Here is an 18820-nt window from a genome sequence, read left to right as displayed (position 1 = left end):
CAAAATCCTGAGCCATGCTTTTACTTACTTTTTGATAGTCAATTCCAATTTACTTGAATGCAAGAGCGTTCTGTTTGAGTGCCAGGCCGGAGCAGCTGATTTAGCAGGGAGAGTATGAGATGAGCTTGGTGCGATGGAAGTGGGACATTCTACAAATAATCAGTGCTGTCTCAGAAACTCTGAAATCTAAAAAGCTGAATCTCTGTATTTTTTTTGTGAGAAGCTGAAAGCATATTTTTTCTGAACAGACCAACTGCAGTGGATTTAGTGTTAATTTAATGCAATTAAAATTTTAAAAGGATCCTTAATCTGAATATAAAAGAGAGTGCTTTATTGAAGTTGACTCTGAACTCACAATAGGTATATACTTTTAAATCTGGTTTTATGATCATGTTTCATTCAAGTGCTGTTAGACAACAAAGGAATTGTGTTTCCAAAAAAAGGTTGAACAGTACTGATTAGCATTGCAAAGTCTGCATTTAACAAGATTAGTTTTTAAACTAAACCAGTATATTTTAATTTTTTATATGCACGGATTTAACGTACGTGGTGAATAACATCTCTTTATAGAACTTTAAGTATTTGAGACTCGTTATTGTTTAAAGAAAAGTTGCTGACTTCATCGCAAGTGTAGCCTAGTAAAAATGGGGCCTGGAATAGTAAACTGTTGCAGAGTTGAGGCAGACACTGGTAACCTTCTGACCTCTGACTTTTACTGGAAAATGATATGCAACATAAATTCAGGGGGCCTTTTTTCTTTCAAGTATGTATACATATATATTCTAGTGGTGCTTTTCACAATGCTATAGTTGAAGTGGTGTCAACTTGTTCATTAGAGCCCCTTGCTTTTGGAGCAAACTTTAAATCCGTGGGGTTTTTTTTAAGGCTGAAAAAGCTGCTTCAAAAATAAGCTTTGAACTAAAATGTGGTGTTTTGAGAGGGTTTTTGTGTTCATTTAGGGCTGTTCTTTTATTAGACGGATGTGCGTGTGTTTATGTGGATATGTGCGTGGACAAAACATCTGTGGGGAGGCTTGCCAGAATGCTCCTAGACCACGTTGGAAATGTTGGAAATTCAGCTTAGTTCCTGGTGTACTTTTAAAGATTTTCAGACTTTATGTTCTCCTAAATGTGGTACTTTGAGTAGTCTGGAGTGCTGGTCATATCTGATGCCTTATTGCCATCCGGCAGTAAGTTCCTTGCAAGGTGCATGCTGCAGCCTCAGTCAGGAAGGGTTTTCTAAAGTGAGTTTCAAGCCTAAGTCCTATGGAATATTCACAGAAGGGCTTGTCAGTGATGCTTTATTCAGTTCTGAAGCTGTTACCCAAACCCCACTGGTTTATTGGGGCTGGGATTGCTGCCAGTGCTTGATAGAGTGTTTTGTGAAGAAGGCTCAGTGCATTAAAACTTTGGAGAAGTGTAATGAAAGTGGGAATTTGATAACTGGAACTCTCAGGTCAAGTTTGGGAAAGGAGTTTTGGAAAAGACATTCTGTCCTGGGAGTCTCTGTTACCAACGCTTGCCTTCAGGCCACTTGCCACCTTTGGAAATGGCATTGTTTTTGAGGAACAGGAATGTGGTAATGGTAGCAGTGCTCTTGCTGAGCCTTGCTTTATGTCTTACATGAAACGCTCTGAAGGTTGAGATTGTGGGGGAAGTTCATTTATTTAAGCACATCCATGCCTGCATATACATTCTGTTAAAAAAAACTCCAAAATGCGATTTTAGCATTTCCCTATGGGGAAGAAGTCAACAAGTACAACCCTGAAGGACTGAAATGGAAGAGAACTAAAAGACAGCAAATATCCTGCCTCTCCCCAACTGCATTTAATTTCCAGATGCTGTGATTTGGTGGCTTTTCTTCTGTGGCCTGATGTTGGGAGTGCAACACTGTGGTTAAACCCCTGTGTTCACCACTGCTGGGTGCTTTTTTTGGCAGCAGAAGGAGCCAGCATGGCACTCCTGTAGCAGCCAGGTGCTGTGGAGGGGTGGCAGCAAAAGGCTGGGGACCCACATGCTCGTGCTTGCAAGCATGGGAGTTAACTCGAGATGCATGCGTTGCGTGACATATATTCAGTATATTATGAGCTTCCCTATTTTTAGGAGTTTGTAAAAGTTCCTTTTGGTTCCTTCCATCTGTCAAGATCACGTTTGACATTTAAAAAAAAAAAAAAAAAGGCAAATCTGATCAACAGAAATAAAACCCTTTGAAACTGTCTTGTTTCAGGTTGTTCTCACAACCTGGTTCCCTCGTTGGGGTGGGTAAAAGCACCTTCTGGGCCAGGTTTGCAACCTGGTTGAAAGTATCACAAAGGTGTAAATGGAAGCTTTGCATTTTAGGAGAGGCACACAGACTGGAAAGCTTAAGACTTTAGCAAGACTATCTATTCTCCTTAATACATAACTCAGAGTATGTTAAAGTCTATTTTTAGACTTTTTGTAGATTTTTTCTTCATTACCTTATTCACTAGAAATTCTGCAAAGTATATTTTTAACCTATTTATGTCCCAGTGTAAAACACCCACCAAATGATTGCCTTTGAAATCAGGAGAGACAGTCTTTCCTGTAAACGTTTTGAAGTCTTCTTCAATGTGTAAATTTATTTACTTAGTAAACAGTAATAACTCCCAGCTGCTTCGATCTATTGCAGAAATCCATATTTAACTGCTAGGGACCTGTTCTGAGGTCTCGTGCCACTGAACAGCAGGATATGTTATTGCATAGTACGTTGACACAACCTCTTCTAAAGGCCTGGTATTGTGTCATCACAGGGGATAGTTATAGTACAGGAATGCAGAATAATATTATGAAAAAGTTTTCCTGTTGCTCTGAACTTAACGGGGAAGGCCTTTGGAGGTCTGGCTCCAAAGAGATCTGAATTTACATAGTGGAGAAATAATTCACTAAATTCTTTTTAAAAGAAGAAAAGCAAATTCTTATGTATAGGCAGGTGATGCTGAGCTCATGGCAGCACTATTTTATCTTACTATGTCTTGTCACTTCAAAAGATTCCTGTTTGGGATATTGAGAGATCTATTTTGTTTGTTTTTCAAATAGTGAGACCAGGAAGATGCTGAACAAAGCCTTCGTACAGTCACTTTTAATCCAGAGTAGAGTTCTTTATTTCCCATGTTTAGTTTAAGAGAAAAGGAAAAATAATCCATCAGTGTCACCTTATCACCTTATTTGTATGTGTTGTTTCTCTCTTTTTTTTTTTTCCCCCCAAGCCTCAGCCTATGTTCAAAGCATTTTTTTAACCTCCAAATAATTGTTGCTCCTTCAAGCCAGGAGTAGAAAGCAGCGATATTTCTTTGTAAAAATGTATCAATGGCTGAAATAGTTTCTTTTTTTTTTTTTTCCCAAGGTTTTGTAGGTGTTTGAGCAACCTATAGGCAAAAAGGCAATCGGGTTTATTATTGCTGGGGATCTCCAGGCGGTTGTTTGGAGGCTGCAAAGGCAGGCAGCAGAGCTGGGAAGAGGGGGAGAGAAGGGCCACATTATGTTCCAGATGACTGAGCAAGGATTTATATACCAGCTCGCTTTTTTTTTTTTTTCTTTTTGGTTTTTCTTTTTTTTCTTTTTTTTTTTTTTTTTTAACATGGGAGAAGAAAAGTAATAAGAGCAGGGAGGCATTTGAAGCGGTCAGATGGCCGATGACTAATGGGATAGGTGGGCAGGAGCCCTCGGATTGGGTGTCTTAATGAGCACATTTCGCACCGAGTTTGGGCTGCAGTTCCCCTTCACCTTTGCCCTTTATTGACCGAACTGACACTTCATTTTTCACATACTTCCAATTATGGCTGAGCTTAAGTGTCGCCCTGCCTCCTTTCTTTCTTGCCTATGGATGGCTTGAGAGTGGCTAAGGCCACAGAAGATATTTTAATTTGAAAAACTACCATAGCAAGGCAGGTTTAGGGTGTAACCTGAAACTGCTGTCACTTGGCAGTTTCTCCGATGAAAACAAAAGTTTTAATGTTTCTTGTGTAGCGCTTCACCGCCACTCCCCCCTCCGCCCCTCCTCTGTGGTGATGTTGGGAATTGCTTTGGGGGTGTTTTTTTCAGGGTAAATCCTTTCTGGCAGTACAGGTGTCATGGGCAGGAGTCACTGAAGTAAAGAGGTAAACCCAAATGGAAAGCAGTGCCATGCTTGAACGATGGCTCCTCTTTCCTTCTCAAATGGCTTCTTGTGATGTAATGCTCTGCAATGTCTCTTTGCTGGACTTTCCCCTTATGGAAAAGCAAAGTATAACTGTGCTTGCACTCCTCCAGCCTTAGACCAATGTGGATTTGTTGTTTTGGTAATATTTAATGCGTGAATGCGTATTTGAGTGCGGCCTGGCTGTGAAGCTTTCAGAAGTGGCTGAAAATTATGTTGGGAGAGGCTGGGAGGATGAAGAGATGGAAAAATCTGCAGTCACCCCTTTGCTGTACAAGGAGAACCATGATATATCTCCCACTGCTCAAGCCTGTGTGCATATCCACGTTGGCTTTTACATGCAGAATCCTTCCAGGGCGGAAATGTCTGTTTGCTTTCGTAGGGCTTAGGGGGTTTCGGAGCATGCGGTTTTCCTACCAAATGTGGATTCTGTCGGAAATAGCTGGAATAAGTTGTGCTCGCATGGGGTGGGTGAGTTTAAGAACAAAATAGCTGCTGTTAGACCTTCACTTCCCAGCAGCACCACTGGATTTTGCAGCGTGGTTTTCACTACCGGCTCTGTCATGTGAAATTTGGGTGAGTAATGAGTGGGCATGTCACCTGTGTGCCAGTGGTGATTGCTTTACATTTAAATACATGGAGACTGTGTTGACGATTATTTACATCCAAACAGAGGCCCCCCAAACCACAGAAGTATTTATCTCAAAAAAAAAAAAAAGTATGAAGTATTACCTACTTTATTATGTAGCCCTCTGGCATAGTAATGGCATGGCATATTTTTACTATAATATGGTAATAAAAGAATATGTAAAAGGCAGACAAAGGTTCTGTCTTTTCACTAAGGTGACCCCTGTTACCAAGTAACTGCTTTACTTATGAGCTTATTAAAAACTCAAAAAAAAATGAGCTTTTCATACTTCACAGGCATTGATGTGAAAATGAGCTGTCCTACGAGTAGTTTTCTTGATCATTTTTAGAACAATTGATTAGCCAAAGAGCCGCTGTCATTAGTTGACATTGACTTATAGCAATTTGTCACAAGCTCCGAAGGTCAGCCAGGCAGTGGAAGCTTCGGCTTGTCTTTGATTGACCTTTTCTGATGCCATTATCATGCGATCGGTTAGACTGGATGTGACCCTCGATTAGAAAAGACAGGGCATTAGTCAACAGGGGCTGCTCCCTGTGTTTTTTCTGCTGCTTTATGTGTTGTGAATCCCGAATTAAGCGTAATACGCCTGTTTGGAAACGGAGCAGTATCAGTTTTCCTGCCGAGGCTCTGCCATCCCCTTTTCTTTTCCTGTTTTTCCATCAAGCAGGCAGCGCTCGGTTTGCTTTAAATCAGTGTGAGCACCTGTGCCCTCTTCCTTTGATGTGAGATTTAAGCCAGGCCCATATTTATCTGAAACTCTTCATGTAGGTGCATATTCTTCAGTAGCAGCAGCATTAATTATTTTTATCTCCCCAGAATCATGTTGTTGTTTTTTTTTTAACAGTGATTGAGTGGTTGAGGATTATGCTCATAACATGATGTCAATTTATCATTCTGCTCTAAAGCCGGGGGGCGTGAAACTGGTTTTTTCCTCATTCTAAGTTTAGGTTTTTGGTTTTTTTGTTTGATTCTGGTGGTTTTTGGTTTTTTTTTTTTTGTCTCATCAGGCTGATTCAGCTGTTAAACTTAGATTTCGGCAGTGTTAAGTCTGTGTGCCTCAGCTAAGCAGGGCTGTGCTTCCAGAATGGTGCATGGGAGCAAGTTCTTACTTAGGAGCGAGTGTCTGTCATGATTTGAGCATTAATCTGTTCCCAGTGTCAGGATTTATTTCTGTCATTTACATTAACTTAAATGTCTGTTATTAACAGGCATTTTTCTTTCCAGTCTGGCAAAGCTAACTAAAATACTTATAAACGTTGCTTGTTTTCCCTAAATTGTGGGTAACATCATCATAAACGAACTCTTTTCCTTGTAAAAAAGCCTTCCTTCTTTCCATTTGCCTTTCAGGGGAAACCTGAATTTCTCTAAGCTCCAACTTGTTTTTCAGGTCAGCCCCCAGAGATAATAAGCAGTTCAAAACCAGCAAAACTATTTCAGCACTGTTTAATGTGACTTTTAGTCTTTGCTCAGGGAAAACTTCCAGCTGGGAGGGGAGCAGAGGGAGATGACCATGTCAGGAGGCAGATATTTCAGGCTGAGGCTACTGCCATCACTAGCAGAGCAGAGGGAGGGAAAAAGACTTTGGAAAATGTTTACCTTTAAAGTGGCTGTGGAAGTACAAATATTCCTGACTTCTCAGCCTGTCTGTATTCAAGGAGGAGAATCCATGTGCTGGAGTCCTTTTTTTTTTTTTTTTTCTTTTCTTTTTTCTCCTATTTTCTTGGCAAGTTTTTCTAAACTCAGAAATGTCTACCTATTAAACATCTGTGTGGCTGTGCACAAGCCCATGTATACATAGATGTGTATATAAGAACATGGCCCTGACCCTGAACTGAGAGCATCCATTGGCTTTAGCAGCCCCAAAGTGTGTCTGCACAGAACCAGGTGTCTTACTGAGGGCAGGATCTTGACTATGCCAAACAGGAAACTGTGGTGGAAAATAATCACGTTGCTAAATCGCATCTTGGGCTGTTAGCTAAAATCTCTGGTGTAGGACTGAAGGGCATCTTGCTTTCCTCCTTGGATGGGGCAGAGGGAGGTTTGGTTTTTGCAAGAAGTTTTAGAAATAGGTTTGAAGTTTTTAGTGTCCAAGATGCCCCTTTCAACAGTTGGGGGTCTTCAAGATGGCTGATTTTTTTTGTTTTTGGTTGCTTGGTTGTTTTATTCAGATCTGATGTTTGTTTTCCTACACACCCTGGATGTTTTCACTTAAGTTGTGGTGGCTCATTGGAGCTAATGATCTTCCCATATGGCCCATATTAAAGGCCACCTTAGTATTCCCAATTTAAGGATTCCATCCCATTTGCTTCTCCAGGATTTGGTGACTTCAGCTGAGTGTTGCAATCTGATGTAGGCAGAGTGAGACTTTAAGGTGTGTGTCATTGACCTCTTTAACTCGGAGATTAAAAAGACAAAAGTTGTGATCTTGAGATGTTTGTTTTGAGCAACATTTTATCACAAGGAGTATAAACTCATAAACACACCGTATTTCTGGATTAGTGATGCAACAGGGTGTGCCATCAGGCTGCTTGGCACAAACCATTTTCCCATCCCTCACATGAAAGATTGTGAGAGGAAAGATGACTAAGGTTGGAGGAGAAGTTTTTAAAATTAGTTGTGTATGGAGAAAGTGGTAGCTTGTCCCATAACAGAAGAACTAAGGGGAGGTGTTCGTGACACAGGAACTGTTCCAGAATGTTGGTAGGTTTAAAACAAACAAAACTCTTTTATGGGTTGGGTTAAATGTATTGCCACAGAGCAGCATTCTGAGGAGGTCAGCAGGGGACAAAAAGAGATTAGACCAATTCATGGAAAAATAGGTTTTTCTGTGGCTATTAAAAACCCTGGTCCAGATGCAACTGCTGGCTCAGGAAGCTGCCCAAGTGCTGATTGTCAGAGCAGTGCCACAGCTGCCTCTGCATGCCCCCACTTTCCCAAGTGTTCTCCTAAACACCACAAGACCCAGTTACTTGGACACATGTCCTCTAGTTTTTGTGTTCAAATAATTTTTGATAATTCAATTCAGGAAATAAGATGCTGGATATTTTTGTTTATCCCTTTTTTTTTTTTTTTTTAAGGCTCTTGCTAATGCTGGCATGCTTTTGTTGGGAAGAAAGTAGACATAGCTTGTATTTTCTTGCCCTTATTACCCCATTGGTAGGAATGTTTTGATGCTATTCATTCAAATTTGACAGGTGATTGCTTCTGTAAATGAATGCACTCAAATCATAATTGTTGCAACAGAATTGTTTGATTACCTGGCGGTAGCCTCTTTCTCTCTGATAGCTTTTGGATCACCTGTTTGCTGAGAGCATTTGACAGTCCTCATGTTTATTACCCAATTGAATGTCAGTAGCAATTGCAGCTAAAGATAAACGAAAATGCAAGTACTTGTTGACCTTGACTTTTTTCCACAAGATATTGGACTTGATGGCTCTATTGCTGTTGAACTGATAAGAGTTATAAACAGTAGTTGAGGGAAAATGTTTTATTCCCAGAGGAAAATACCACACTGCTGTGGGAAATGGCATCTGACTAGCACTCTTTGCCAAATTTGCTTGGTTCACCTTCATTTAGACTGTGGGAAAATAAAATCCAAATTTCCCCTTTTATGACTTTAGTATCTCTGCAAACATGAATTCCTGTGATCTTGGTAAAGTTTTGTTGGCAGACTGTGCCAATAACAGACAGCGAGCACGAGACCTCGCCGTGTTTTATGATGTGCTATAATGAGGATTCTCAATTCTTCCTCATTTTTGGGCTGATTTGATAATTACAGGGAGGGAGCAGAGCTTTCTTCTCCTATTCCATGGGAAGCTTAATATTGTGTATAAGCAGCAAAGACTGGGAAGTGTGTGGCTGTGGGTGGATATTGTCAGAGTGGGGCTGTGCTGGTGGGAGGACAGCCTGGGGATGAAGGCCAAATTATTGCAGGGATGGAGAGATGGTGCTTTCATTGGTCAAGTTTGCACCCACTTCTTTAGGCAAGGTCCCACATGGGGTCCTTTGCAGGTTTTTGGTAGGAGGAGGCTGATTTTGTGGTGCCCCTCCCAGCTGTGTTTGGGAAATGGGAGGGAGAGATGAACTCCCACCCCAACAAATTTTCCTGCTACAATCCCCCATATATATTTATATATATTTCATTATTAACCCACCATATTATATTTATATATATTTAATTATTAACCCCCCATATTCTATTTATATGTATTTATTTCTAATCCTGCTCTAATATGAAACCTGAAAGGAAGACTTCAATGGAAACAGGAGCAGGCAATAGGCTTTGAGATCTCTCAGGATGAAAGTCACCGTATAAACATTATATGTAAAAAGCACAAAAGACAGTGGAATTATATTCTTTAAAACATAAGTCCTTCTTGTCTCGGCAGCTGCTCTGATAAACTCTGCACAGTATTGTACAAGCTTGTTAAAGCTCCGAAATGCAGGATTAAGCAGTGCTGTAACAGTTAGCAGAGTCAGAGGAGTAATCTTATTGAATTGTAATTTTTTTTAGGTACGATTAAGCTGGCATTACATTATATGTTTGTGGGCGAGGGGCCATTCTTCAAGGGATTAATTAATAGGATCAGCACTGTAAGATGCTGACATAATTTTTTCTAGGCACATTGATGCACACGGGCTTTTATTATTACTATTCTTTTTTTTTTTTTTCCCAATTTTAAATTCATGAATGAGATGGGGACTTTGGGCAATCAGAGCACCCTCTGCAGCTTGCAGCAGTGATGTCAGAGCCACCTGTCATCCTATAATTCATCAGGGACCTCTTCTCACTGGCCTGGTGACCCACTAGTTGGTGACACAAGAAATACCAGAGGGAGATGCCTGATGTCCCTTCTACCCAAGCTGGGGTGGGATTGCTGTGACTAAGCAAATGCCTGGCACTGCTCTGGCAGCTCTTTGAATGAGGGTGCTGTTGGTAAAGTTTTCCACCTTTCTGCTTTGGTTCTTTAGCCATGATACCTCCTCCACACAGCCTTTGGTTTGACACAGCCTTTGGTTTGACACAGCCTTTGGTTTGACACAGCCTTTGGTTTGACACAGCTTTTGGTTTGAACTTTTGCTGCTCAGGCCTGGAAGGTGGGAAAGGACAACGTGGGAGAGCATGGCTGGGCTGTGATGTGCAGCAGGAGCAGTGTGACACCAGGATGGGCACTGCCAGCCTGCCTCCCTCTGTGGCTTGGGAACTTCCTCATCATAAGGCAGTACCTCTGGCATCTAATAGCCAATATAGAAAGATTTTTATATTTATATATATATAAAACTTATTTATCTATTAAAATATGATGAGTATTTGGGATTTTTTGTGGTTTTTTTTTTTTTCTTTTGAGTATTTAAAATCTCACACAGATTTTGCAGTTGCTCTGTGCCGAAGTGTAACGTGAAAGTGTGGGAAAGGAGAAACAGCATATAAATAAATAAAAGTACAGTGGGGAAAGCCTTTTCAACTGCTCATCCCTTAGTTTTTAGTTTTCCTTGTGCTGATTCTGTGCCGTGGGTGAGAGATGGCATCCCCAATACTGTCTATTGTCTCCAGGCTGTCAGTACATCTTTTGCAGAAGGACAGGAGAAGACCTACTAGAAGGCACCACTTATGCCCTTGCAAAAGACCTAATGGTGGCAGGCATACCCTAACTTCTTCTGAAATCTTCCCCAGTGCTCTGAATAGCAGTGTCACATGGATGCATGCTAAATATATTCTGGAGTCTGTAGTGTCCCGATGGACCACGAAGAAGGCATATCTTAACTTTCTCTGGTCAGCAAGTGAAGGTCATGGAAGCAAGGCTTGTAGGATGGGCAATCTTTTGTTAGTCTCATTGCTGTGCCAGGAGAATCTACTCCCTTTCTTCCTCCCTGGCACAGCACTGAGGGAGAAACCCCACGGTGGAGCTCCTGCTTGGATTATAGCACATGCACTGCGTTGAATGCCATCCTAAAGCAGGGGAAAGAGGGAATGAGGTCAGCATTAACTGAACAGCTCGAAGTTAAGTGTTATTTAAAATGGAGCTAAAGTTTCAGGGCACTGTCATGTCAGAGTGTAGCAGCTTCTTGCTAAAGAGCAGGGGACAAGTTGCAGGCAAATTACAGCAAGGGGGAAAAGAGACAACAAAGTGGAGTTGAAATGTTGTGTTCTTTCTGCACTTCTCCTCCCTTCCCCACTTAGCAAAGCGTCTATTTATCTCTCCTGTCCCCTCATCCTGCCTGTGGCAATGAGAATGCCCCTGGAGAGGCTTTTGTGCAGGATCCTGCCTGCTTTCTCTTTTTTTGTATCTGTTTGCACTAACCCTGTGCAAATTCTGCATGAGGCCAGCAGTGAAAAAGCAAGAACAGTGGTGATGTTAATTCAGTACAAGTATTGGACAGACTTAGTATGGTTTTGTATTGTAGTTCTGTAATGGACTGTAGGAAAACAGAGGGATGTTCTATTGATGAGCAGGCTGAGCCACAAAATCTTTGAATGTCACTCCATAAATATTTATTGTTTGTGTGTGTGTTTGTTCATATACATGCTTGGATGGGACTACTTCCTACTACTACACTTTTTTATTCTGTCAACCTGGCAAGAAAGGTGGTAAAACCACCCTTGTGAAGCACAGGGCATTTTTAGAACCTTTTAGAGCCTTTCAGATTTCCTTTATGAGGAGTGTTGTGCTAAGTTCCTTGGTGTTACAGCTACAAGAAATAAATTAAGAAGCAGTGCTAACATTAGTGTCTCACTACATATTTATCCAACTAAAAAACCCCTGAGGTAGCCATAATTTACCAGACTGAGGAGCAGAGAGGGCTGGCACAGCCACCTTATCAAGAAATATAAAGTGATGACTTGGTTTAATTTAATCCAAAGGATGCTGGTGACTTGGTTGAATTTAATCCCAAGAAAGTAACCAGCTAACAGTCTGCAGGAGGAACATGTTAGTCATGACATGGGTACATCAACTCTTCACCACCATTAATTATATTGCATCACTGAAAAGCAGAATATGCATATTATGCAATTTTACAGGATGACTTTCCATACATAATGTATTAATATAAATTAGAATTACTTGGTACAGATGAATTGAAATGCTATGTGTTACCAATATACAAATTTTATTTACAGTTGCGGTTGGTGTGTGTGAAATGACAGTATTAGACTTAAAAGTGCCTCTCAAGTTGATAAATGCCAACTTGATACTAAACACATTAATACTCAGTTAAAATTAGCAATCAATTTACTTGGATATTGGAGGTTAGCCAGGGATGGATCTGAAGTTGTATTAGGTATATCGTATTGGTCTGAATACATCATATGCTGTTGCAAAAGCATTGTGCTAATTTTAGCTTACAAAGAGGATGAAGATAAACTGCCTGCTGCTAGTTTGCCATATGCTATCCTGGTGATAATATTCAAGTCGAAAATATTCTGCACAGAGTCTCATTGTTTCAGTAAAAGAAAAGTGGAGCAGAGTTAAGGAAATTTCTCCTCTGTAAATGTATACAAAATAATGAAATAAAACAAATCTCAAATGCTGATAGATGAGATCTGTGAAATTTGTTTTGGGTTTATTGGCTTTCATGGGAGTCAACAATTTATTTTACTATCTATTTGATCCAATTGTATCCATTTCTCACATGTAAATCTTAAAATCAATCTAAATAAAAATCGAACTTTGTTCTGGTAGGCAAAAATATAGTCTGAGTTGCTCCTAACTAGTTAAGCCTCCCATCCTTCAAATTTGGTACAGGAATAAAGACACTGCTGAGCTGATTTTTCCTGAGCTTCTCCCTTTGCTTTGTTTATTTAAAACCACAAAACACATTCGGGTTTCCATATGGGGAGGATTTTGCTTCTGCACGTTCGGGTGGGGAGCATTTGCCTTCTCCATCTGCCCCCGTGGGCAGGAGAGGGGTGTGTGAGGAGGGGTCCTGGGCTTGCCAGGGCTGGGGGGAAGCTTGGTCAGGCAAACCCCCTGCCCAAGTGTCCCATTTGGACATGGATACCTGTGGGGTGAGGGAAGAGATAAAGGAAGGGGGAGGAAGGTAAAGTAACCCCATTGACCTGGGAACTTCTCAGATATTACAAGCCAGGGAACATTGGGAATAATGAAAGAGACAATATTTGCCTGCCCCCCTGTATCTGTGTAATGTCATTTCCAAAGGGCTGGAGTAGATAATAGCAAATGTGCTTTCAAGTATCAGTTCAATCTCTTGAAGTGATGGGGAAGACTGGATGCTCTGATCTGGTGTGTGCTGGAGAGTGTAATACAATCCTCCTCACTGCAGAGAGAATTGTATAAATGGACAAAGATCTGCTGATTGCATCTTTTGCTAAAGTGTTAAGTAAAAGACCTGGCCCTAAGAGATGAGGAGTCTACTATTGTCTGGTCTTCTGACTTGTTTTTGTAGGGGTTTTCACAGGAACAAATACCAATCACCAAAATAAAAGCAAGAAGTGTGGCCAGTCCATATCATGGTAGGACACATGCTCTTGAGTCAGCCTGGGCAGGAAGCTTGGCAGGTCTGTCCCCCACCATTGCCATTGCATCTTTATCTCCCTGCTTCATTGTTTGCCACTGAGTGCTTGAATTCCAGTTTCCAAGTAAAAACTTCCTGTTTCTTGCATTTACATTCAGTTTGGTAAGACATAAATTTAGTTATCTAACAGGGAGGACTTTTTTTTTGTTTTCCCTCTCTCAAGTAAGACAAAATAGGAAGAAGAAATTAATTATGATTTGGTGATAAGAGGTAGAATTTTGCATTTTCCCAGATTCTCTGTGGCAGGAAGCATGAGGTCGTATTCTTATGATAAGGTGATGGATGGGAGCTAAATTCAGCCTTTCCCTCCTGAGTAATTTTAGAAAGAGCCCTGAAGTCCAGATCTTGCTTAGAAACAGAGATGGGCATATTCAGTCTCCATTAACCATAGTTTCCTTACTAGAGCATTGCTGCTTGGAAGTTTTTACTGTTCTGTGCAGTATTTAAATCTAATAGTTCACATATTCTTGCAGTCATCTCAATCCTGAATTTCCCTGCAGAGATTTTCTTTCTCTCCATTGACTGTGAAGGGACTCAGGGAGGACTAATCACCTGGTTCAGACCCTTAGCTTGGCACTCTGACTTAAATGCTTAGAGTGAGGAGGGATGAAACTGCTAAAACTTGGCATTCCTTTAGGAAGGAAATGTTTGCTCTTTGTGGAGAAGCAGAATAAAGTGTTTTGTACTGCTGCAGATTAGAGGAGTGGGCTCAGGTGTTGTATGTGTAGGGGAGGCTGTCCTCTGCAGCTCCTGAGCACAGTGGAGCTGTGATATCACCACATGATATTTGTGGTGTTTCAGACCTGCATGGGTAACTGAAGTGTTCAAAAATCTTGGTGTTCATAGAAAAAAAAAATATACACACTTAAAAAAAAAATATTTAGGGGGTGCAAAGGTCTGTATGCCCATGCCTAGCTGTCAAGAAGACAGGATTCCAGCTTTTCCTAACTTCAAGGGGTTGCTTGTTTTATTAGTGCATACGTGGTTTTATTTGAAGGTTCTCATATGACTCTGGGAACTGAGGACTTAAATATAAAACATGATGAATGGGATTTCTGAAACTGTGTAGCAGCACTTTGCTCAACCTCCAGCTAAACATCATTGAGGTCTTGCATGAGATGAGAAGCTCCATGAGGGAAGCACTGAAGCAAAATCTGTTGCTGAGTTGAGGTGGTGGGGATGGCCATATTTAGCTTTGTTGTGCTGTTTGGGCACAGGGTCCTTTGGCAGCTGGCACTGCATTTGTCAGAACTTCTCTCTATTTTTAAATATAAAATCAGAGTTTAACCTACTTCGACTCCAAACTAACGTACATCGGTCCATTTAAGTGCACTTATAATAATTCAAAATGGTTCATTTTCCCACTTCATTTTTTGTGGTTGTATTTGTAGCAATCCTGACTAGCACATGAGGCAGAGAGATAAAGGATTAATAACTTTTATGCAGAATATTGAACTCTTATTTCCATTTGGAAGTCCACTTTGGATGCTGTCCTGAAAAATATCTCTGAACCGTACTCTGTGCCCCAGAAACGTGAAATTTGGTGAAACTCAGGGCTTGGTTCCTTGGAGGCTGAGTCCAAAGCCTAAGGAGGTTTGCAGGCGTGGAGGGAGTGCGGGTTACTGGCAGCAGCAGTGTGGGCTTTCATTCAGCACCCTGTCAGCCTGTTTTGTTTGGGATCCTGGGGGATGGCTCCCCAGGGCAAGCCCAGGGAGCTGAGTGAGGTATTTCCAGGATTATCCTTCCAGGGGCTTTCTTGTGAGTCCTTCTGCCTGCTCTGCAGGAGTGATAACCAGCACAGATACTTGCAGTGCCTTGGAAAGTTGGGCTTTCCAGCATTTTTTGTGATTGCTCTGAGACTTTGACCTCCTTCTTTACAACTCATGGAATCTCTGGATGCACACCTGTCATCTTGAGACTCTTTTTTGCTTTTCAGTGAGGTGCATGTGCAGCTTTGACTAGGCATGAAGCATGGGCTGGTAATGGGTGAGCATAAAGGATGGCTTCCCCATGATCCTACAGGCAATTTCCCTCTCAGTAGGTCAATATTGCCTTGTTCAGGTCACTGCTGAGATCGTATTCATTGCAAAAATGGTGCTTGTGTCAAAGTATCTTCCATAGAAACTGTTATGTGTAGGTGAGAATGCTTTTCAGCTGAACTTTCAATTTCAACCCATGATTATAGATGAAACTCTGTCTCCTCATCTGCCCCAGCCACAAATTGCAGGTGCAGCTGGTCAGGCATTTAAAATGACAAAATTCAGAGTTGCTTTGCATAGAAACCAGCATCATGATTAGCAATGCTTCAGAGGCTGGCATTGTTGGTGTCTGCTCAGATGATTTGCAGGTATTTATGGAAGCCTTTTCCAGTCTCAAGAGGATCACCTGTTTTGGCATCAGTGAGTATTGCTCCAGAATTGTGATGGGAAAGAGTGCAGATCTGTGTCTCTGATTCCTCTCCTGCCTGGCAAGCCTTGGTGACCCAGTCTTCAGGCTGAGACCCTTGCCTGCAGGTCCTGAGGCATCAGCCATACAGCAGAAGTTGTGTATGGAGGAAGAAAGCAGCTGACACACTGTTGGAAAGCTGTGTTTGCTCAACATGAATTTATTAGAAGAGTGAGACTCATTCAGAGTGGAAGCAGGAAATAGTATTTATTAGGATTTATTTGACTGCTCTAGGATAATTTGAATACAGGTTTTCAAGTCCTTTCTTTCTTTTTACTGAGAAGTAGTATTTCTTTTACTTTCATTTACTTTTTATCTAAGCACATCTCTAATATATATATATATATATATATTACAAAGCTGTCCTGACCTTCATCAAGACAGTCTGCTAATGTTTTGCCTGCCTTTATCAAATTGCAGTATGAAAGAACCGCTCTGATTCATATTTTTAAGGGATGTTATTCTGACCTCAAAAACTGATACTTCCTTAGCCAGTGTCAGAAAGCTCTTTCTGTGGTTGTAGTCCCCATCCTTTCAGCAATTAAGACTCAGGTGGCATCACAATAATAACTGATTTTAAAAGCCACTTCAGCCACCTCCGTTTTGGAGAGGAAGCATGCAGAGCTTCTGCAGAGCCTCAGAGCTCTGTGGTGTGACCTCAAGTGACCAGACACAAAAACCAGTGCAGCTCCTGAACGGAAAGGTCTACATCATCCAAACTGTGCTGACTCTTGTCCAAGAACACACTGTTTACCTGTCCCTTCCAAGCTGGTCAGTTTTCTGCAAGGCTGAGATGTAGCTGTTGGGGGATTTTTTGCTTATCTCAGTGCAGCTTGGCTGGTTTTCACAGAGCTGCTCTTCTCTAGTTTGTAGATCTATGTTGAGGATTGTATTTTCTGTTTTGGCGATTGAAGCTGAACGTTCCCACTGTTGACCTAAATTTACCACCTCTTTCATGTCTGAAAGTATTTGTATGTTCATTTGCAAATGTGCAGGCCGACCACTCTAATCAAAAGCAACAGGACTTACCAGTTAAGTCCAAAATGCATCTTGCTGAAGGCAATGTCTGAAAACACATTGCCATGAGCACGAAGCAGCCAAGCTTCTGTCTGGCCCTTGAGATGTGTACCCAGACCTTAATGAAGGGCGGGGTTTTCCTTATTCCAATAAATAGATTTTATTTGGAAAGGTGAGAGGCAGAAAGAGAGAATGTATTTTCACAGTCCTAAATAAAAGGCTATTTATGCCTAATACATTGGCAGAATTATTCCAGAGTAATTCGTCCACGAGAAAACATGATCCTTGTGTCACTGCCAAGGTCAGGGAGACCTATGGTGATCTGCAAAGTAAGTTCAGGTCACCCAAGTTAAATCTGCCCAGGGGCTGACTTAGCTCACACACTGCATTTTTTCTGAGATTAATAAAAGCAAACATCTTCTATAGATGAAGGCAGGGCTAAAACTGTGGTCAGCTCTCTCCCTGGAGCCCAGGTCTCCTGCTTTTCCGTTCTCCTTTCCGGGTTGTTCCTTTCATTTCCTTTCCATTCTTCTCTTTTCCTGGCATTTACAGGATGCTTAGAAAAGTCTGTCTTTTCCTTTATGAGGCAACTGATGCCTATAAAACCTTCCTTGATATCTGCGTGGACAGGAAGGACACGGGGACATTGCTGGTGTTTGACCTGGTGCGGCGTTGGCTTCTGCGTGTGTGTGGTGTTGATTTATTAAAAAAATATGGATATTGATCTAGTACTGATATCCAACTGTGATGGACAAAAACTCTCCAACAGTTTAAAGTTAGAAAGTGAGTGTTTATTGTGTGTGGGACAGCTCCCAAATATGCACCACCCCTTCCAGGTGATTACAGAATCTTTTTATCCATACAAGTATTGAATACACAAAATACAAATACATATTCATCATTTTGGTACATCCCATTCCCCGCTTCATATGCTAATCACTCCAAAAGCCATTCAGCATGTGTGGTTTGTCCCTTGAAATGGGTCGGTGTCCCTTTCATGGGGAGGGGTCCCAAAATGAGGAAGTAAATGAAGTCTTCCTCGTTCTGACCTTTCTACCTTTTCAATGCCAATATGGCAAATGAACTCTTGGTAGAACTCCCATTCCTTGTCTTCAATTGGTTTCAGAACAGAGGAGGCCCACAATTGTCTTATGTTCTTAAAAGCTATTTGTCAGTTTATATTCTTCATTATAAACCCATCTAACCAAACATTGTGCTGACAAGCAATTAATTATTAGTTAACTACTAACTCCTACCTTCATCAAGGCCTACTCATTTATTATTATTATTTTAATTAACTCTAGTAAGGCTTATTTCTAACTAAAATCTTAGCTCCTCTAAAATCTCTAAATTCCTTAAAGTTTACGTTTCAGTGCGTCCCTGCGCATCAGCTGAGAGGCACATCCTGAAAGCTGAGGTGAAAAAGATGGGGTGCACAGCAGAAATTCATTCCTTGTTAGCCTCAGCCGGGAGGGTACCACCTGAACAGGGTGTTTGGCAGTCAGGAAGGTGAAGCTGGTGGCTGTGTAGGCACTGCAAGGCTGCCTCAGGAGGAGATTGATGGGCAGCTGAGAGTCCTCTTCCACCACTGGTGAGTGGAAGGGGTGAGACAAGGTCCTCAGCCCTTTCTACAAGGATGTGGTTGTTTCATCAGAAAAGCTAGATTCTTCTTCCTTGTGGTCTATACCTGCCTTGGGGGAAGCTGATGCCTGTGGTTTCAGCCTGCTAGAACCTGAGGTTTTCTCTAGCTTCCTTTGCTACTCATTCATGTCATTTGAAGTACATCAAATGACTGAAAGCTTTTACAATTTTTGCTTTCTACACACTTCTACTGCTGTTGCTCTTAGTGATAATGACAAATGCTGTAAGTTGAAAAAGAAACCAGGAATAATTTTGGCTTACTTTGTGAAGGATGTAAGCATTTTGTTTAGTTTTTCTTAAGATATGGATGTCTTTTTGGACAGCTTTGCTTTGAGATTTCTGTGGGATTTTGGTTAAACACTCTTATGGAGTCAAAGA

At 41.3% G+C, this 18820-nt stretch overlaps 1 protein-coding gene across 10 annotated transcripts in view; it reads left to right on the top strand.

Moving 5' to 3' along the window:
* MEIS1 (Meis homeobox 1) overlaps positions 1-18820 on the top strand; it is a 138352-nt gene that overhangs the window by 57428 nt on the left and 62104 nt on the right. The gene's annotated exons all lie outside the window — the stretch shown is intronic.

The sequence above is a fragment of the Taeniopygia guttata genome, chromosome 3, assembly GCF_048771995.1.
Source record: "Taeniopygia guttata chromosome 3, bTaeGut7.mat, whole genome shotgun sequence".
Lineage (NCBI taxonomy): Eukaryota > Metazoa > Chordata > Aves > Passeriformes > Estrildidae > Taeniopygia > Taeniopygia guttata.
The sequence above is the reverse complement of the archived record's forward strand: the minus strand, read 5'-3'. Positions and strand labels throughout refer to the sequence as shown.